The sequence below is a fragment of the Chlorocebus sabaeus genome, chromosome 12, assembly GCF_047675955.1.
Source record: "Chlorocebus sabaeus isolate Y175 chromosome 12, mChlSab1.0.hap1, whole genome shotgun sequence".
Taxonomy (NCBI): Eukaryota; Metazoa; Chordata; class Mammalia; order Primates; family Cercopithecidae; genus Chlorocebus; species Chlorocebus sabaeus.
Window position 1 is genome coordinate 2,273,646 of NC_132915.1, and position 22,742 is coordinate 2,296,387.

Genomic DNA, 22,742 nt, shown 5'->3' on the forward strand with positions numbered 1-22,742 from the left:
TGTAGGAGTAAAGTGGTTTTGATTTGCGTTTCCCTGGTCATTAGTGATGTTGAGCATGTTTTCATATGTTTCTTGGCCATTTGTGTATCTTTTTTGAGAATTGTCTATTCATGTCCTTAGCCCACTTTTTGATGGGATTGTTTGTTTTTTTCTTTGATGGGATTGATTTGCTTGAGTTCGTAGTAGATTCTGGATATTAGTCCTCTGTCAGATATATAGATTGTGAAGATTTTCTCCTACTCTCTGTGGGTTGTCTGTTTACTCTGTTGACTGTTCCGTTTGCTGTACAAAAGCTATTTAGTTTAAGTTCCAGTTATTTATTTTTTGTTTTTATTGCATTTGCTTTTGGATTCTTGGTCATGAAATCCTTGCGTAAGCCAATGTCTAGAAGGGTTTTTCCGATGTTATCTTCTAGAATTTTTATCGTTTCAGGCCTTAGAATTAAGTCCTTAATCCATCTTGAGTCAATTTTTGCATAAGGTGAGAGATCAGGATCCAGTTTCATTCTCCTACATGTGGCTAGCCAATTATCCCAGGACCATTTGTTGAAAAGGGTGTCCTTTCTCCACTTCATGTTTTTCTTTGCTTTGTTGAAGATCAATTGGTTGTAAGTATTTGGGTTTATTTCTCGGTTCTCCATTCTGTTCCACTGGCCTATGTGCCTATTTTTATACCAGTATCATGCTGTTTTGGTGACTGTGGCCTTATAGTATAGTTTGAAATCAGATAATGCGATACCTCTAGATTTGTTCTTTTTACTTAGTCTTGCTTTGGCTATGTGGGCTATTATTTGGTTCCATATGAAGTTTAGAATTGTTTTTTCTAGTTCTGTGAAGAATGATGATGGTATTTTGATGGGAATTGCACTGAATCTTTCGATTGCTTTTGGCAGTAGGTCATTTTCACAATATTGATTGTATGCATCCACGAGCATGGGGTGTGTTTCCATTTATTTGTGTCATCTATGATTCCTTTCAGGAATGTTTTGTGGTTTCCAGCAGCATATCAAAAAGACAATCCACCATGTTCAAGTGAGTTTCATACCAGGGTTGCAGGGATGTTTTAACATATGCAAGTCAATAAATGTGATACACCACATAAACTGAATTAAAAACAAAAATCACGTGATCATCTCAATAGACACAGGAAAAACATTTGACAAAATCTGACATCCTTTTATGATTAGAACCCTCAGCAAAATCTGCATGCAAGGGATATACCTCAGTGTAATAAAAGCCATCTATGGCAGACCCACAGCCAACATAATACTGAATTGGGGAAAAGTTGAAAGCATTCCCCCTGAGTACTGGGATGGCAAGGATGCCCACTCTCACCACTTCTATGCAACATAGTACCGGAAGTCCTAGCCAGAGCAGTAAGATAAGAGAAAGAAATAAAGGACATCCAGGCTGAGCGCGGTGGCTCACGCTTGTAATCCCAGCATTTTGGGAGGCCAAGGCAGGACGATCACAAGGTCAGGAGATCGAGACCATCCTGGCTAACACGGTGAAAACCTGTCTCTACTAAAAATACAAAAAATTAGCCGGGCATGGTGGTGGGTGCCTGTAGTCCCAGCTACTTGGGAGGCTGAGGCAGGAGAATGGCATGAATCTGGGAGGTGGAGGTTGCAGTGAGCCGAGATCGCACCACCGCATTCCAGCCTGGGCGACAGAGCAAGACTGTGTCTCAAAAAACAAACAAACAAAAACAACAACAGAAAAAAACCCCAAAAAACAACAAAAAAGGACATCCAGGTCAGTAAAGAAGAAATCAAACTGTTGCTGTTTCCTGATGATATGATCGTATACCTAGAAAACACTATAGACTCCTCCAAAAAGCTCCTAGAACTGATCAATGAATTCAGCAAAGTTTCAGGATACAAAATTAATGGACACAAATCAATAGCTCAGCTCTACACCAACAGCGATCAAGCTGAGAACCAAACCAAGAACTTAAGCCCTTTTGCAATAGCTGCTAAAAAAATAAAATAAAACAAAACACTTAGGAATACACCTAACCAAGGAGGTGAAAGACCTCTACAAGGAAAACAACTTCAGTATTTTTAATGGGTTAAAATGAGAGGCAGCAGGTACAGTGGAAGAAGTCAGTGGGTAGGCATTGGTGTCCAACAGGTACTGGACCTTTGATGGTAAGGCATTGGTTTTGACTTACTAGATTACTAGGTATGATTATTTTCTAGTTTTTGTTATTAAACCTTAAGACTGCTAAGTAACTCCTTCCATTTCTTGTTAAAGATTGGAAAATTTCATACTCTGTTATCTACACTGACTGAATGAAGTTAGAGTATTTGTTCCTATTTTGTGACTACCTTAAATAATACCTATAAATAGTAAACTGTTAGTAGTGTTTTTGCTGTAATTAAATGTAGTAAGACTTATCTTCCAAAGTATAACTGAATTACTTTGTCAAACATTTGTTGAACTTTTTGATTTATCCAAAATTCTATGCTCTGCAGCTGGAGGTAGGAAGAGTAAGGGCCCTCCCTTCCATGGAGAGGCATACTTTCTTAAGAGGGGAACACTCTGCAAGAATTAGTATCATGTAACAGGTGGTGAATTTGACCAAATAGTGTACAAAAACCATTTTTTGGTGTGGCTCCTGGCAAAGAGATTCAAGAGGGTAGACGGAGTCAAGCTTGCTGAAACAAGGAAAGAGAAAAGAAGTATTCTAGGCAGAAAGCAGGAGTGTAGCAGGAAAATGCCTAGGTGCCGGTCAAATGATTCATAGAATGAAATTAATCAGTGTTTGAAATGAATGGAAAGTATTCTCTGAGAGTCTCACTTGAGTAATGTCATGGCAGTCTTATGTAAACATGAAGTGAAAGTTACATTTTTTAAGTTGTCTTTGTCATCTGTTTTTAGGGTGTGTGAGAGAATACTAAAGTGATACTCTTTTTATCCTCCACATAAGAAAACTGGACTAAAGAAACTGATGGCTGGCCGGGCGCGGTGGCTCAAGCCTGTAATCCCAACACTTTGGGAGGCCGAGACGGGCGGATCACGAGATCAGGAGATGGAGACCATCCTGGCTAACACGGTGAAACCCCGTCTCTACTAAAAAATACAAAAAACTAGCCAGGCGAGGTGGCGGGGCCTGTAGTCCCAGCTACTCGGGAGGCTGAGGCAGGAGAATGGCGTAAATCCGGGAGGCGGAGCTTGCAGTGAGCCAAGATCTGGCCACTGCACTCCAGCCTGGGCGACAGAGCGAGACTCTGCCTCAAAAAAAAAAAAAAAAAAGAAACTGATGACTTCCTCCCTTTTTGGTGATCTAGCAGCCCTGGCACACAGTGTCTCTGAATCTAAAACACTTGTTTTGTCACGATATCTCCTGAAATGATACACTTAGGATTGGTAACTTAGTAAATGCACTAGTCTTATATTCATTGCAATAAAATGCTCTTGTACCAATGTTATTTTACAATATTACATTTCATTGCAGTAAATCAACAGAAATAGAAATTCTCAGCTGATTTGTATTACTTAAGAAACAATGAAATCTAATTTTAAACTTTTCTCATTATTTATAAAGGGAATTCATAAAATCCTTGCTAGGTTTGATGATAGGTACCACATTAAGGGTAGCATTTTATAATAACCTTTTCTCAAACATCATCTGTGGAAGTTAAGAGCCTCCAATGGGTTTTCTATAGAGTGTACATGATACCACACTCAGGCAGTTCACGGAGTGTAAGAAATATCTTAGTGCTTTGTCATCTGACATTTTAACCAAGAAAAAAAATACATGTTGATAAGTTTAACTTCTACTTCCCTTTCCCTTCAGGTATCTACTGAGCATTTTTTGAAAAATATAGTTCATGCTCTACAATATTCCTTGATGACAGCACAGCCAGCCAGCCTCATCTTAAACAATGACAGTAAAATCGTGAGTTTAACTATAATGTCAAGGGACAGACCCCTTATTCTAAAATGATTTCAGCCATTTGGTTGTCCTTTTCAGCAATCAGTTTAAAAAATTGGAATCAACTATATATTGATATCTAGATTCTAAATATTAAGTATCAATTTCTCTTTTAATCTTAGATGTCATGGTAGAAGGAAAAATCGGTTAGCAAATAAGCCATCCCAGAAAAAGTGTAGCCATTTATTTGATACCATTTGCCTTAGACAATGTTGAACACAATGAGAAGGAGAGGTTCCCTTTGTGGAATTCTTTTTGTGAAAAAATAGTTTTTAAATGAATTACAGGCCTGAATCAATGTGTACGACTTTGGATACTAATCTTTGAAGAAGGAACAGCTTTTTCTCTTAGCTGGCACCATTGTGTACCTGCATTTGAATTTCTCTTCTTGTGCATGAGCACCTCATGGGCCACAATCAAAGGTGCACTTTGAGAGCACCCTCAGATGAAGTTTATTTTAAAAGGAACAACAACCAACAACACCGCCAGCTCCACTGGGGTTGTCCAGACTGTATCATCATCATCTCCTTGGATTGTGAGTGTTGATTTTTATAACACAGTTTGGAAAGTGGTAATTTAGAATATTAATGTCTTTAATTTTACTTTTCATTCTATGAACATAACAACTTATAAACAATTTTGTTCCTAATGCACTCGGTTTTATCTAATTCAATTGTCAGTAACTTTTACTTTAATTAAAAAATGACAAGTTTACACTCATAAAGTCACTTTCCTCTCTCACTTTTAACGATAGTTGCGATAAAATTGTGTTTCAGCAAAAAGTGGACTCAATCTCTGTCTCAAGTGCAGGGTTTTGGGACCTATTGAGTAATCACTAAATGTCTGTCTTCAGCCAGGTCTATAAATTCTTGTGGAAAAAAAAAATCACTCTACTTTGGCTAGAGTCCCTGGCTTCTTTTGAATTCAAAATATTTTGATATGTTAGTATATAATTCAAAAGTAGTTTTAAGGATTAATCTTGCTCAAATAAATTTCATGCTTTTATCTTCATTATTCTAATTTTTAGAAGTCCACTTTTGGAAGTAAAGTAAGTTTTAATTTGCCATCAGCAAATTTGAGAAGTGATCATTTGGTATATTGACTATTGATGAAATGAAGGTTTATCAAGCAAATTAATAGGGCAAAATGCCTTCAAGAAAAGATTCAGAAAAATGTTTATCACGGGTTAGTAGTGCATTGTTGTCAGTGGGACACGTGGAACTCACTGGGATCAGTTATGCCAGGTTTTTTCCAAATATATGTCTGCAAACCCATGTATGTTTCCACCTCCACCTTCCCTCTATCTCTAGGCACTGAGAAGTCTTTTAGGAAAAGAGGGATGGATGTGAGACATCTTTATTATTATTATTATTTATTTTTATTTTTATTTTTAGAGACGGAGTCTCACTCTGTCGTCCAGGCTGGAGAGCACTGGCGCGATCTTGGCTCACTGCAACCTCCGCCTCCTGGGTTCTAGCAATTCTCCTGCCTCAGTGTCCTGAGTAGCTGGGACTACAGGTGCACACTGCCTTGCCAGGCTAACTAGTGGTGGGGTTTCACCGTATTGCCCAGGCTGGTCTTGAACTCCTGAGCTCAGGCAATCCACCTGGTGAGGCATCTTTATATGGAGGAAAGCATCCCAGAAGATTCTGATTTTAATCCCAACTCAATCATTCCCAAACTTTGCTGTACATTGAAATCACCTGGGAAGCTTTTAACACCAACCCTGTGTCCAAGGTCATACCCAATGCTAATGAAATCAAAATGTCTCATGTTGAAAGTGAGGCAGTGACTAAAGCTCCTCAGGTGATTTTAATGTGCAGCAAAGTTTGAGAGCCACCACCTAATTTGAGTTTAGGATGACAAACTGCTCCTATTTGGTGGGACCTTGGGCAAGTCAGTTTTAAGGGTTGTTATCATTATCTGTAAAATGAGTGTGGATTAAATGTCATGTAAGGTCATGGGTCCTTTTCACCATTTAACATCAAATTCTGTGTTTCTAAAGTTATTTCAGAGATGAAAACTACTTGAAGTACTATAGACATATCCATCTTAAATGTTACAGGCTTTTTTAAAAGTGCTAATATTGTATAGACCTACTATTGAAATTCAGATTTGCCTTCCCTCAATTATTTTGAGCTTCACTCTAGATGCTGAGGGCAAATGGAAGCACATAACTTATGTAAGAGAACCTCTTGTTTTCTGATACAAAGCATCTGTGGATAACTTAGGGATACAGTAACATACCTGAAGAGTTGTATCTGTTCAGAAATATTTCACTTCAACTAATTGAAAGTACCTGCCATTAATATTATACTGTGTAGTGTTATACTGCTTTGTTAGCACTGCTTATTGTAGGATCGCTGTACCTATCGTTGATCTCATGCGTACTTAGGTTTACTAATACATGCTGGTTCCGACCCGCAGACCCTGGCTGAATGATGGATGAAGGAATGCACTCAGACACAGGTATCCAGTGAACGAGCGGGCTAGGAGACCAGGCCACTCACAGACACTGAGGAGGGTGCTGTAAAGAGTCAGCAGCCATGGCCATGACAAGCTGGCGCTACTGGCATTTATTCAGCACAGATTTAATGACAAAGGCTTTGAGTCAACACACTTGTGGATAATTAGCATGGTCACCCTCCGGGAGACAGCAGCCCTGCATGCAAATAATCAAAGGTCAGTCTTAGGACAACATGAGAAAACAAGCTATTTAGATAAACTCCTCTACCTTCCCTTGTTATTTGCTTTTTACTGTTAACCCAAGGTAAGAGGATCAGGTTGCCTTCAGCCATAACCCTTTCCTAAAGCTTTTGCAAAAACTTCTGGCCTTCCAAGAAGGTTTGCATTTTTCCTATAATTTTCTCTTATAATTTCTCCCACCACCCTGACTGAACTCCTACAAATACATTTACTAATAATTATACAAAAGTGATTTCAAATACTTTTATTTGTTATAAGTTACTTTTATTATGTATTTTTAGGGAAATAGTAAAAAATGAATGTTTAGGAGATAGTGAACTAAACTAAAATGCAGGGCCTAACATCTTAGAAAACATAACTGTATGGCTTAAATTTAAGCATATGTACACATAGATATAAATTACATGAGTGGGCATGGTGGCTCATGCCTATAATCCCAGCACTTTGGGAGACTGAGGCAGTTTGATCACTTGAGGCCAGGAGTTTGAGATCAACCTGACTGTCATGGTGAAACCTTGTCTCTACTAAAGATACAAAAATTAGCTGGGTGTGGTGGTGCACATCTGCAGTCCCAGCTACTTGGAAGACTGAGGCATGAGAATTGCTTGAACCTGGGAGACAGGTTGCGGTGAGTTGAGATTGTGCCACTGCACTCCAGCCTGGGCAACAGAGTGATTCTGTCTCAAAAAATAAATAAATAAACAAAATAAATTGCATGGCATGAAAGGTTTTGTAGGTAGAAGAACATATAACAGGGAAATATGTTACTGTTTATATATTATAATCATCAACAAAAACACGTCTTCTAACAGCATATTGCCTAGCATTTTGGTTCTCATATTTTTGCTAAAGCCAAAAAACTAAAACGGGAAAGTACCCTCATGATACTGTTCTGAACTAGAAGATTTTAATTTCAGGGCCACTAGGAGAGTTCTAAAAAACTCGCCACTTAAAAAAATGTCTTCAGGCCTAACAAATGATAACATCTATTGTTATGAATACTTTTTCTTTCCACAGTGTCACCATAGCAATACACTATTACATCAGATACAGGTGACCTTTTAAAAAACCTGTCTTGTTATTCCAGCTAATTACTTTGCATGATATCAAGCTCAGTGTTAAGTCACAGCTATAGACATCATCAACTGTATTGTGCCTACTAAAATATTGAAGCAAATTATTTGTGTTTTCTGTGGTCCTTAAGACTCTTTTAATTCTTAAATTATTGGGAAACCCAAAGAGTATGTGTTTATATTGATTATATTGATATTTATTGTGTGAGAAATATAAAATTGACTTTTTTCAAAATCTATCTTTGGTTTAGATTTCACAAGCTTACCACTATTGATATTATGAGCTAGATAATGCTTTGTTGTGAGGACTGTCCTTTGCATTGCAGAAAGTTTAACAGCACTGATGGCCTTTACCAACTAGATGTCAGCAGTAACCCATTACCCAGATTGTGACAACAGAAAATATTCCTTGAGAATGATATTGCTAACATAATTTTTTTAGGAAAAAATACTTTTCTTTAAACGTTGAGTAAAAAGTATGTCATGTATTTATATTATTGAAAATCTCTAATGTTGAGCTTAATAGAAGACAGCTGGATTCTCTTTCTTGGCAATTTGTTTCAAAGAAACAATAAGATGATGTGGCCTCGTGCAAATATGTAGTTGATAAAAGGTGTATTTTTAATTCTTTCAGACAGTTGTGGGTATTCTTTAATATTAAACCAAAACTTTACAAGTGCTAGTTTGTTAGAGTGGCATTTTACATATTAATAAATGTATTCCATCAATGTTCACTGATCTTTCTTGCACGATAAATGGATCTTTCCTTCCATATTTGCTTTTATAATAGTATGCATAAGTTATTTGGAAAATATTGGTTTATGTTTTATTGTGTCAAAAACTCACTTTTGTTAATATAACCACCAATCTTATTTTTAAAAGTCTAAGTATCGAGAAGCTGTCATGCTTACGGTTGAAGGAACAAGTTTTTCAAAGTCCTCATGAAAGCCTGAATTTTATCATTGGGAACAAAGACTTATTTTCCTTGGAGTGACAGCCTCATTTTGTTTTTGAGAATGATAGTTGTGCTTTTTTTTTAGACCAAGTCTCACTCTCTCCCTTGGCTAGAGCGCATTGGCATGATCTCAGGTCACTGCAACCTCTGTCTCCTGGGCTCAAGCAATCCTCTTGCCTGAGCCTCCTGAGTAACTGGGACCACAGCCGTGTGGCACCATGCCTGGCTAGTTTTTTTGGTATTTTTGGTAGAGACAGGGTTTCATCATGTTGCCCAGGCTGGTCTCGAACTCCTGACCTCAAGCAATCTGCCTGCCTTAGCCTCACAAAGTGCTAGAATTTTACAGGCATGAGCCACTGCGCTGGCCCAGTTGTACTTTTAAATAAAAATGATGTTCCATGAAAAAAGTGATTATTCAGTTCACAATTAAATCACAAATTCTTTTTTTAAATGCAAGCATACTGTAGTAAGCAGAAGTGCTTCTTGTTAACTTTCCACTTGTTTAGAATATTAAAAAGAAATGTTAAGATTTAACAACACCATTAATTTTTACTGCTTCATCAAAGATATTCTTAAGAAATTCAGGCTATCTTTTTTTTTTTTTTTTTAGCTGTAAGGGACAGTACAGAATAGAATGACTACTAGTACCACTGCCTTGATTTATGCTGAGAAACCAGCAGTTTTACACACTTTTGCTTTTATACAGTCACGGCAGCATCAGTGAAAAAGCAGGCAATGTCTTTGTATTACTTTCACAATTTAAAAAAGTTTTCTATTAGGTTTCTCAGGGTGAATTAATATTATTATCAGAACAGTTTTGACCTCTTAGGCTTTTGGAAAAGGGTCTTGGGGATCCCAGAGGTCCACGGAGCACATTTGGAGAACCACTGGTTTATCAAATAGGCACGATGCATTAGTTTTACAAAGTTTAAAGCTCATCAAAGACTGGCTTCTTTTACAATAAAAAAGCAGATGAGTTTTTAATTCAAACTACTGGAAATAAATAAATACTTCATGAGAATAGGCTACAGAGATCTAAGGAGAAAGAAAGCTAGGAAATCCGAATCACATTCACATTTATTAAAGTTCTAAAGACTTTATTGCCCACCACTACTGCTTTATAAAACGTTCTTGTGTTTCAATGTATGGTTAGAAGAGTGAAAAGAGATTTGGTTTACTTCTTTAGCATCCAGTTAGAGTTGAGGGGAGAAGGCACCTGCTGTGCACTAGAATCAAAGCCCTCAATGGGCACTGGACCAGATACAGTCCATTTTCCAACAGCTGCAAGTCATTTGGAATGCTAAGCACATGCTGGAGGGAAGCAGGAGTGGTGCTTCCAGATGCAGAGAGATAGATGATGCTGGAGGGAAAGCTGGATTGGAAAAGGGAGAGTTTTGAACATGGACATGCCTTTAGTCCTAGCTACCTGGGAGGCTGAGATGGAGGAATTACTTGAGCCCAGAAGTTTGAGGTCAGCCTGGGCCACATGATGAGACCTGGTATCTTAGGAATATATAAAATAAGGCTAGGTACAGTGTCTCATATCTGTAAACCTAGCACTTTGGGAGCCCAAGGTGAGAGGATTACTTGAGTGTAGGAGTTCAAGACCAGCCTGGGCAATAAAATGAGACCCCATTTCTACTAAAAAAAAAAAAAAAAAAAATCAAGAAATTAGCTGAACATGGTGGCACATGCCTGTGGCCTCAGGTACATTGTAGGCTGAGGCAGGAATATCACTTGAGCCCAGGAGGTGGAGGCTACAGTGAGCTGTGTTCATGTCATTGCACTCCAGCCTGGGCAACAGAGTGAGACCCTATCTCAGAAAAAGATAAAGTGAACCGAAAATGGGCCTGTAAGGACTATGATCATTGAAGGGACAAGCTGCCAGAGGAGTGGCTATGAGAGCAGGAGGAAGAAAAGCAGCAGAGGATGATAAAAGGAGAAAGAGTTCAAGATAGGAGAGGCTGTGGTCACAGAGCTAAATGCGGCTAAGAAGTGACTTATTTCCTGAACACTCACTGGATGCGGACTCTCTTCTAAGTGCTGGGGTAGAGGAGAGGACACGTGGATCACAGTTCTTGCTTTTATGAGCTTATGTTCTAGTAAGAACGAACTTAACTATTTTTTCAGGTAGTATCAAATAGCGGGATAAAGGGACACAGAGTGATTGGGGGCTATTTTAGGTGGAATGATAAGGAAGAGCCTCTCGGGAGAGCTGACATTTGAACAGTGACCTGACTGAAGCAAGGATGGGAAACAGTGCTGTCTTTACAGGCAAAAAGATGACTGCCAAGACAGAAATGCGTTTTCATGTGTGTTTGAGGAATCAACAGCAAGGTGACCAGCATGGTCAGAGTGAAGATTGAGGGGAACAGCAGAGATGAGGCCCCACAGGCGGTGCCATAGCTCATAGGGCCATTTGGCTTGCAGGCCACAGGAAGAAATTAAGGTTTTACTCAAACTCAGTTTGATGGGAAATTCATGGTAGATCTCGAGCAGGGGAGTGCCATGCTTTAAATGAGGAGGTTATGCTGACTGCTTTGGGGACTACAGGCCATAGTGGAGAGGCAGAGAAGAGGGTTAAGAAGCAGCTACGGTAATACAGGTGAGCAGTGACAGATTATGGCTCATGATCAGACCAGGCCGACGATCAATGAAGGTAGACATAACAGGCATTGCACACAGATAGGAGCAGGGTAACTAAAATGCAGGTATTTGGCCCCAGCACCGAGGCAAATGGCAATGTATGAAGAGCTCCAGTTTGTCAGCATGATGGCACCAGAGGCCTTGGCAGGAGGAGCCTTGAGAGAGTCATGTCAGCAGGGCAGGCAGTGGAGGTGAAGGAGAGATGGAAGCTGAGGAGCTGGCGTGAGGGCATGGTGCTGTGACACCAGTGAGAGGACACACTTAGAGAGTAGTGGGGAGTGGGATGGGAACAAAGGAAACACAATTTGGGGGAAATCTGTGGTAGAGACGAAGAAAATCTTCAGAAAGAGGTGATTGTGGGAACAGTGTTCTGCAAAAGTGAGGTGGGATCAACTGCACTGAGGGAAGAGTTGGCGTCAGTGGGAATAAAGAATTCTGTCTCAAACTGACACAGAAGAGCACATGGCATGGATGAGTGTCAGCAGGTCAGCAGCTTAGCAGGAAAGGGGATGGGAAGCAGAGGGCTTGCTAATGTTGTTCCAGTGCTCTCTAATTCCTGTACCATTGATCCCAGAAAGGGAGGTTCATTCTTGAAATACTTGAGCCAGATGTGGTGGCTCATGCCTGTAATCCCAGCACTTTGGGAGGCCAAGGCAGGCAGATCACCTGAGGTTGGGAGTGCGAGACCAGCCTGACCAACATGGAGAAACCCCATCTCTACTAAAAATACAAAATTAGCCGGGTGTAGTGGCACATGCCTGTAATCCCAGCTATTCAGGAGGCTGAGGCAGGAGAATCGCTTGAACCTGCTAGGCGGAGGTTGCGGTGAGCTGAGATCGGGCCATTGCACTCCAGCCTGGGCAACAAGAGTGAAACAGCATCTCAAAACAACAACAACAAAACAAAACAAAACAAAACAATACTTGACAGCACAGAGTTTGGGAGAAAGGGAGCAGAATCTCTGTAAAATGTATTTGTTTTTGAAAACATATTTGAGTTTGGTAGCTTAGATCTGGCAATGTTCTCCCATCTGATAACCACCAGACAAGAAATAAACTTGCTTAAAATAAGCTTTTTTCCTTTCGTTTTGACTTAAAGAGTTAAGTAGCTCATGGATATACGCCTCTGCAGAGCACCCTCTGAGTGGCAACACCTCGCAGCTCACCTTTAATCTTTACTCAGCCGTCCACTTTGCCCAGTTCTTTGTAGGGTAGATGTTTGATAGATGTAAAGTGATTCATGAGACTGTCTCACAAACTGCTTGGCAGGTTTAGAGGAATCCCAGGGACACAGACACTGGCAGCTGTTTCCACCTTAAAACCAACAGAATTGTGTAAGTTGCAGATGATGTAAGACAGAGCAATGTTTATGATGTGATCACGAAGATGTGAAAAATAGGGGCTGTGAGAAGGACCATTCTTTATATACGTGTGTTCCTTATCAAGCCAGCAACTGAATTTGGGGAATGTTTTACAATCCCAGAGACCTGCGCCTGCCGTGCTGCTCTGCACGGCAGCCACTGGGAGGCTCTCTTGACCAGCAGTTTAAGTTCGTGCTCTATATAGAAGGGTGTTTTTGTGAAAAGATCAACATTTGCTCACTATCACATGGGTTGAACATATTCAAGCTTGACGTACTTGTAAAGTTCCCATCTGCCTACCCGCTAGGTTGAGACATTACATGTGGTAGGTATTTGAGGATTTACTGAATGACTTTAGTCCACACTGGGCCCGTGTGTGTGCTGCCCTTTATGAGTGTGAGGGTGACAACACTGCCTCTTTTCATGACGCCCTTGGCTGAGACGTACCGTCATTCTTGTGACCAAAATTGGCCTGTACATTTCTATGGGCAGAGTAGGTAGCAGAAGTATCTGACCTATGATTGTGATTCGGCTTCTTGCTCTGCCTGATCAAGCAAAGTCTCTGGAGAACAGAAGAATAAAAGGCAGGTACTTTCTGGTCAAAACCAGAAGAAACTTGTCATTCCTAAGAGTTCTTACTACAGCACTCAAACTAAGCTGAATCAAAGGCCAGTGCTCTATTTTGCAGATTTACATAGAAAGATTTGTAAGTTATGCTGATACCGACATTTGTCCAGCCAACTGGAAGAGGATCGTCTCGTCAGCCATTTCTCTTGCTGTGGAGCGATGACCAGGAGGTTGCTGGGAGTGAGAAAAACCGCAGGCTCTCTGAGAACATTTCATCTGATGACACGTGAGTTTGTAAGGTTTCTGTGAACTTTCTGATCATTTTTCAATACTTCTTTTGCTCCCCTAAACTTAACACTTTAAGAAATAGTTTTAAAGGTTACGTTGTACAGATGATGGAAATGGACATAAAAACCACATCTTTCTATCAGCTTTAGAATAACAGTTCATATTTTTCATCGTTCATTGGTAGGTCTTGGTAAATTGCTCTTATAATAATCTGCTCATAAATTGAAAAGTATTTTTCTGGTGATTTTTGGCAATTATCTTCCAAGTATACTACCAGAATAGTACTGTAAATATCTTTATGGCTTTCTAGGGGCTATCTGCAAGTTCCGGTCTCTCTTTAAGGAGCACATGTCTGGCCTTTGAAATAATTGGCCGCTGACAGGTCTAGGGCCTCCAGACTATGAAAAATGTACAGCTTCACCGAGTCATACATTGTGTATTTGCTCTTGCCGGTGTTCCCCCTGCCTTTATCTGGAGATCTGCTTTATAGAAACCTTGACATACAGAATAGCCACAGATCCCTGTGCCCCTGTCCTCTCCCCCAGGAGTGTTGCCTGTGTTTAGAGATCAGGCTGATGAGTTAGAAGCTCTCCACAGGCAGTCTGAGAAATATTGCATTGCTGGACGTCACCCAATGCTCACCTCACTCAAGAGCTTCCTAGGGCACTCATACGACCACAACAGCCCTTTGGGGTCCTTGAGTTACCTGTGAGAGTGCAGGAAATCTTGCTGAGTCATGGGGTTGCTCACAGATATCACCAACTGGACACAGAAGCGTGAGCTTCATGGGGTCTTTCTTCCAGTCTGGCCTCATGACTGCTGTAAAGGGAAGGGCCTTGGAGCGGGCAGGCAGGGTGAGCCAGGGAGGCATTTTTAGCAAAGGCTCTCAGAGTGCCCACTGGACAGTGAGAATGGCTTTGTGGGTGCCGCTTAGGAAAATATGAAGGAACATCTCGTATGAAGATCAAGACCATGACAGGCAGTGGCACGAGGTTTTGTTTGTTTGTTTGTTGTACATTTGCCTGTAGGTAAAACTGTCGTTGAGAATGTATGCAGCCACAGAAGTGGAGCCTGATGGCTGAGTAGACATCTCTGCCAGTTGTGCTCGTCACAGGAATAGCCTCGGCAGAGGACCTGTGGCGAGGAGAGAGTCGCATGCTTGGTGGAGGGAGAGGTCAGCAGCTGTGGGACTTTGCCCTGAACGCAGTGCTGCCTTGTTGTAGCAGAAAGCAAAGCAAGGCTGCACTCATCCAGTGCTCACCCACGGAGGAAATATTTAGACTAGTGCTAGCCAGAAGGGAATTGTTTAATCCCAGTGGTTGGAACTTGATAAAGCTGATAAAGTTGTGGAAAGCCTGGCTACTGCAGGATAAAGTACTCTTGGTCCTTAATAAACCTGAAAGGCTGTCTAGGCCACAAGGACTGCAACTCTTAGGCAAGTCCTAGTGCTGTGCTGCGCTTGGAGCCAGTGTATTTGGGGGCATGTGACCTAGAGAGACAGCAGCTGGGGCGGCTATGGAGTGCTTGCCCACCCCCCCTCCAATCCTAGACAGTGCAGCTCGCAGCTCTGACAGCGACCTCCTCCTTCTGCTTGAGGAGAGGAAGGAGGAAAAAGGACTTTGTCTTACATCTTGGATACTAGCTCACAGTAGGAGCGGGCACTGGTCAGAGTCATGAGATCCCCATTTCAGGTCCCAGCTTTGGGATAACATCTCTAGACAAACTCTGGGCCAGAAAGGAACCTGCTGCCTTGAAGGGAAGGACTCAGTAATGGCAGGATTCGTCACTATCTGACTAAAGAGCCTTTGGGCCTTGAATAATCAGCAGAGGGAATCGGGTGGTACATGCCATGGGCCTCAAGTGAGACTCAGACGTGCTGGCATCAGGTGTCACCGGCACATTCCCAGCTGTGGTGGCTATGAGGAGAGATTCCCCTGCTTGAGAAAAGCCAAAGGCAGAGGAAAGAGGATTTTTCTGGAGCTTAGACACCAGCTCAGCTACAGTGGAGAAGAGCACCCCGTGGGCTGTTGGAGTCCCTGATTCAGGCCTTGGCTCTTAGATGGCATCTCTAGACTTAGCCTGGGCCAGAGGGGAGCCCACTGTCGTGAAGAGTGGGTTCCAGGCCAGGCAGTATTCGCCACAAGCTGACTGAGAGCCCTCAGGCATTAAGTGAACATCAGTGGTGAGCTGGCGGTAATCCACACGGGACTGTGATGACGTTGTAGGTGGGAAAAGACTACCCTGCCTGGGGAAAGGAGAGGGGAGAGTGGGAAGTGATTTGCTGGGTAGATTCAGTGCTAGCTCAGCCAGGGTAGAACAGAACACCAGGTAGATTTCTAAGGTTTATGACTCCAGCCCTGGCTTCCAGACAGCACCTTTGAACGCATCTAGGGACCAGGGGAGCGTACTGCACTGAAGGGAAGGACAGAAGCCTGGCTGGCTTCACTACCTGCTAATTGGAGAGCCCTGGGGCCTTGAGTGAAACAGGTGGCAGCTGGGTTGTTGTTACAGTGGGGGTCTTGGGCAGCCACAGTGCTGTGCCGGCTTCAGGTCTGACCCAGTGCTGTCCCAGTGGCCACAGGGGTGCTTGTATTGCTCCTCTCCCAACTCCAGGCACAGCACAAAGAGAGAGAGACTTCATTTGCTGGAAAGGAAGGGAAGAAGTGAGTCTCTGTCTGCTAATCCAGACAATTCCTCCAGGTCTGATCCAAGACTGCCAATGTGCAAAAAACAAACAAAACTGGAAGAATCACATTATCTTATTTCAAATTATACTGTACAGCTATAGTAACAAGAACAGCATGGCAATGGCATTAAAAATAGACACATAGACCAATGGAACAGAATAGAAAACCCAGAAACCAATTCATACATCTGCAGTGAACTCATTTTCAACAAAGGTGCTGAGAACATACAATGGGGAAATGACAGTCTTGTCAATAAGTGGTGCTGGGAAAACTGGATATCCATATGCAGAAGAATGAAACTAGGCCTCTATTTCTCATCTTATGCAAAAATAAAATCCAAGTGGATTAAATATTTAAATCTCGGCTGGGTGCAGAGGTTTACACCTGTAATCCAAGCACTTTGGGAGGCTGAGAAAGGAGGATTGCTTGAGCCCAGAAGTTCAAGACCAGCCTGGGCAATGCAATGAGATTTTGTCTCTATTTCTTAAAATTTTTTTTTAAAAAAATATTTAAATCAAAGACCTCAAATATAAAACTAAAATAAAACATTGGGAAAACTCTCTAGGATATTGGACTGGGCAAATATTTCTTGAATAATATTTTATAAGCACAGGCAACCAAAGCAAAAATGGGCAAATTTGGTCACATCAAGTTAAAAAACTTCTGCACAGCAAAGGAAACAATCAGCAAAGTGAAGAGACAACCCATAGAATGGGGGAAGATATTTGAAAACTATCTACAAGGGATTAATTACCAGAATATTTAAGAAGCTTAAATAACTCAATAGAAAAAAATCTAATCATCTGATTTTTAAAATGGGCAAAATATCTGAATATACACTTCTCAAAAGAAGACACAGTTCTCAAAAGAAGGCATGGGGGCATGGGCCTGTAGTTTCAGCTGTTTGTGAGAATTACGTGCAAACATTACTTAATCCCAGGAAGTTGAGGCTGCAGTGAGCTGTGCTTGTGCCACTGCACTCCAACCTAAGTGACAAAGTGAGACCCTGTTTCAAAAATAAAAAAGGCATACAAATGACAAATAGGTATATGAACAGATACTCAACATCAACATTATTGATTGTCAGAGAAATGCAAATCAAAATTACAATGAGGGATCATCTCACCCCACTTAAAATGGCTTTTATTCAAAAGACAGGCAATAGCAAATGCCGGTGAGGATGTGGAGAAAAGGTAACCCTCGTACACTGTTAGTGGGAATGTAATTTAGTACAACCACTGTAGAGAACAGTTTGGAGGTCCTCAAAACTAAAAATAGAGCTACCATATGATCCAGCAATCCCACTGCTGGGTATATACCTAAGAGAAAGGAAATCAGCATTATCAAAGAGATACTTACATTCTCATGGATATTGCACTAGTGTTCACAACAGCCAAGATTTGGAACATCCCGAGTGTCCATCAACACATGAGTAGCCAAAGAAAATGTACATATACACAATGGAGTACTTACTATTCAACCGTAAAAGAGAATGAGATCCTGTTATTTTCAGCAACATGGATGGAAATGTTAAGGGAAATAAGCGAAGAAAGACAAACTTCACATGTTCTCACTTACTTGTGGGAGCTAAAGTAGAAGAATTGTTAGCAGAAGCTAGTAAAGGTAGTATGGGCGATGGGGGAGTAAGGAGTAATGGTTAATAGGCACACACATAGTTAGAAAGAATAAATAAGATCTAGTATTTGATAGCACAACAGGGTGACTACTGTCAATAATTATTTAATCGTACATTTTACAGTACCTAAAATAGTATAATTGAACTATTTGTAAAACAAAGGATAAATGCTTGAGGTGTGATGGATACTTTATTTACCCTACAGTGACACATTGTAGGCCTGTATCAAAATACTTTATATACCCCATAAATATATATGCCTACAATGTACCCAAAAATTTTTTAGAAGACTGTCATTCAGAATTACCACACTGTGGGTTTACAACTGAAGCGAGGCTTCTTGTGACTAAGAAGAGACTAGTGACGGTTGGTTGCTGTTGAAATGGCTGCTAAATTACCACTTTGCTAATAGTATATAAACTGAATTGTCATGGTGATACTGCTAATAGCCATTTTAGCAAAGAACATAACAGCAAATGAATTTGAAACAAATAGAAGTACTTTGAAAGTTGCAGAAGCTAACATGCCTTTAATCACTACAGTTGTCATCAGTCTATAAACTGGTTTCTTGAAGGAAGCAAAATTCATAATTATGAAAACATAGCTCGCTGTAATGGCAGCTAAATTGTTCTCAAAACCTGCAACTAATCTGGCAGCAGGGGGTGACTCTAGCTCTAGTTACAAGGTCAGAAAATATACAGGGAAATGTGCAGGTTTCCATAGATGTGAGCTCCAGAAGCAGTGGTGGCAGAGGCCAGCTCCAAGACGCCCAGTTCTACACAATGCTGTTTGTGAATGCAGAAGCACCAGGAGCTATGCTCCGAACACGAGCAATGTTCATGATCTTTGGAAACTGAAAAGCATTACAACAAAGTACTTAACGTACATTTATCTTGTCCCTCTGCTGTTGATTATTTATAATGGTCTCTTTTTGACTGTAATTGAACCATTTAAAAATTAGTGTCTATCAGATTTTTCTTAAAACTTTTTGACATGTATTTGTCTTGTTAGAATATATTTTCTTTCAGGAACGTTACTAATTATCAGAGACATGCAACTGAAAACCACAATGTGATATGACCTTGCTCCTGCAGGAATGGCCATAGTTTAAAAATAAAAAAAAAAATACATGTTGGCATGGATTTGGTGAAAAGGGAACACTTTTACGCTGCTGAGGGGAATGTGAACTAGTGCAACCACTATGGAAAACAGTGTGGGGATTCTTTAAAGAACTAAAAGTAGAACTGCTGTTCAACCCCGCAATCTTTCACTACTGGGCGTCTACCCAAAGGAAAATAAGTCATGAAAAAGACACGTGCACATGCATGTTGATAGCAGCACAATTTGCAATTGCAGAAATATGGAGCCAGTCTAAGTGCCCATCAATGAAGGGGGAGCTAAAGAAAATGTAGAATATATATACCATGGAATACTGCTGAGCCATAAAATAGAATGAAATAATGGCCTTTGCAGCAACTTGGATGGAGCTGGCGGCCATTATTCAAAGTGAAGTAACTCAGGAATGGAAAACCAAATATCATATGTTCTCACTTATAGGTGGGAGCTAAGCTATGAGGATGCAAAGGCATAAGAATGATATAATGGGCTTTGGGGACGTGGGGAGGAAGGTTGGGAAGGTGGTGAAGGATAAGATTACATATTGGATACAGTGTACACTGCTCAGGTGGTAGTTGCACCTGAAGCTCCGAAACCATCCCTAAAGAACTTATCCATGAACCAAAAACCACCTGTACCTCAAAAACTATTGAAATAAAATTGAAAACCATTATTGGTAAAGAAATATATATATATATGCATACATACATATACACATACATACACACATACATATTTGTTTATACATAAATATATAAAATGTGTATATATATATTTGTATATATAAACACATTTAATTTAAACTGAGCAGCTCCTATTCAGAAAATTTGCTGTGCCTGTAAAGGGTATGCTATTCGGCCATGTAAAAAACAACAGAAAACTGAGAAGATGTATATCCTGTAGGCATAATGGTTTTCTTTGATAACTAAGCCTCTATTAATAAACATGATGATTCTATAAAATACTGTATTTTACACAATTAAAACATGTTTTTGGAAAAACATAAAAGAGATTATGAAGTACATATATTCCTATAGTAAATTAAGTCCTGATTAGCTGATTATGAAAACATTATGTGATTTACATTTCTATAGCCTTATGGTTATATGAATAGGAAATTAATGCTGGAAGGAGATTCAGTCAGGTTTTCAGTTAAATGAGAAAACCACATATCTGCTTATGTCTTAACTGCTCTTCATTACCAGAGAACATCAAACGTTTGTTGACTTAGCCAGTGGGTAAAACATTAAAACTTTAAAACCAAGAAACCAAATGTGCTGTTCAGGTATTAATTATTTTTATACAATTAAGTCTTTACAGGAATTACTGTGCAAGTGGTAAGATTACTCTAGTTTATATTTATTTAAACATTGGACAAAGTGCTGGATACAGTGACTCCCATCTGTAATAATAACAGCACTTTGGGACACCAAGGTGGGAGTATCACTTGATCACAGGAATTTAAGGCCAGCCTGGGCAAAAAGTGAGACCCTGTCTCTGCAAAAAGAATTAAACAACAACAACAACAACAACAACAACAACAACAACGACAAAACAGCCCAGCTCAGTGGCATGAGCCTGTAGTCCCAGCTACTTAAAAGGCTTAGGTGAATGGATCACTTGAACCTGTGAGTGTGAGTCTGCTGTGAGCTAGGATCACGCCACTGCACTTTAGCCTGGGTGACAGAGCAAGACCCTGTCTCTTAAAATTAAAAAAAAAAAAATGAGAAAACACCTTTGGCCAGGGCAGCTGAATAATCATGTGGCAGAAGGCTGCTCCCAGCCTATTCTTCTCTCACTGCATTCAACTCATCCCGACATTCTCTTCTGACCGGGGTGAGAGAGGCTGACCACCTTAGTTTCATTTCCAACTCAGGAGAAACATTGTGTGATACAGTTTGGCTGTGTCCCACCCAAATCTCATCTTGAATTTCCACGTGTTGTGGGAGGGACCCAGTGGGAAGTAATTGAATAATGGAGGCGGGTCTTTCCCATGCTGTTCTTGTGACAGCGAGTAAGTCTCATGAGATCTGACGGTATTATAAGGAAGAGTTTCCCTACACAAGCTTCACTCTTTGCCTGCTGCCATCTACGTAATGTGACTTGCTCCTTCTTGCCTTCTGCCATGATTGTGAGGCCTCCCCAGCCATGTGGAACTGTGAGTCCAACCAACCTCTTTCTTTTGTAAACCGTCCTGTCTCAGGTATGTGTTCATCAGCAGCATGAAAACAGACTAATACACGGTGTAAGTCCAGCACCCTACCAAAAGGCGTATTATAAAATGGGTGTAGTCTGGCCAAGATGTCTCTCTTTGATCTTTCTGCCTCCCTGAGTTTAAAGAGTATTCCTGCCCTGTAATAGTGACAGCTAGTAAATGGCATCCACCATTTCTGTCATCTGATCACTATTGTGGGGCCTTGTGAGTGAGCATGGGGTCTGAGTTGTGCAGCTGCACTAAGGGAACTCTGAAGAATGAGCCCTATATCAGCAGCACAAGTGCATTAGAGGCTGTCACCTTTCTGCTCATCCCAAACTTGGGGTGCTGGATGCAGAATGGACTGCAAGCAGCTGTGTGCCCTGTTTGGACATTAGTGTAGGAATCCAACTGCATAGCCTTCATTTGTTTCAAAGCAGAATTTAGAGCCATTCTAGTAGCTCAGCATGATATTTTTAAATAAATGGAGAAAAATTTTATTAACTGACTTAACAAAGAAATTACTGCCTATTAAACTCACATAGTATTGTTTAAAGGGTATCTACAAAATTCTAACCTCAATGTTTTCTTGCAAAAGAAGTGGAAATAAGTAGATAGACTCTCTCAAAGAATCGCTGAGAAACACAAAATATTCATAAGTAGTATAAGTTTTACATAGGTGCATTTTTGAAGATTATACAATAATCAGTTTGCATCAGCCCTTCCAGTTTAGGAATACGGATAGGATTTCCCTCCAGGGGCAGTTTTCACATAAATTTTGAAGACATTGTTAAAACTGAAAATTTTCCTGTATTTTGTAATCTACTGGGGTTCTAATCCAGTGTGCTTTCTTATATTTATAAGGCCCAACTACAATGTGTGTTATCATAGGTCTTGGAGCAAATATCACATAAATGAAGGCATTTCTGCATTCTATACGTTCATAGGTTTTATTTCAGAAATGAGTTCTTGTCTTCATGTGGAACTGGAACAACTGACGACCCTACCACATGTTTGTATTTATAAGGGTTTTCTCCCTTGAATCCTTTCATGTTTTCACAGAAATGAAAAAGCTGAAGCCTTGACCATGTTTCTTAAGATTATGTAGTTTTTCTACATATTAAAATTCAAATATGCCTTTGAAAGGATGTGGGAAAATCAAATTTTTTTATTTTTATTTTTATTTTTTTATTTTTTTTATTATTATTATACTTTAAGTTCTAGGGTACATGTGCATAACGTGCAGGTTTGTTACATATGTATACTTGTGCCATGTTGCTGTGCTGCACCCATCAACTCGTCATTTACATCAGGTATAACTCCCAATGCAATCTCTCCCCGCTCCCCTCTCCCCATGATAGGCCCCGGTATGTGATGTTCCCCTTCCCGAGTCCAAGTGATCTCATTGTTCAGTTCCCACCTATGAGTGAGAACATGTGGTGTTTGGTTTTCTGTTCTTGTGATAGTTTGCTAAGAATGATGGTTTCCAGCTGCATCCATGTCCCTACAAAGGACACAAACTCATCCTTTTTTATGGCTGCACAGTATTCCATGGTGTAAATGTGCCACATTTTC

The 22,742-nt window shown here is 40.4% G+C and overlaps 1 protein-coding gene across 9 annotated transcripts in view; it reads right to left on the reverse strand.

The window, feature by feature from the left end:
* Positions 1-22,742, reverse strand: part of ZNF782 (zinc finger protein 782) — a 77,449-nt gene that overhangs the window by 39,026 nt on the left and 15,681 nt on the right. For 3 of the 9 annotated variants that reach the window (XM_073021411.1, XM_073021410.1, XM_073021412.1), the window contains exons 3-5: positions 15,984-16,178; positions 13,407-14,668; positions 12,485-12,632 (exon numbers count right to left, since the gene is read on the reverse strand). The gene's annotated coding sequence lies outside the window, so the exon portion shown is untranslated. Of the gene's footprint in view, positions 1-9,851; positions 12,176-12,484; positions 12,633-13,406; positions 14,669-15,983; positions 16,179-22,742 lie in introns of all 9 variants that reach the window. The other 6 variants (XM_073021405.1, XM_073021407.1, XM_073021406.1 and 3 more) reach the window with 6 other exon arrangements.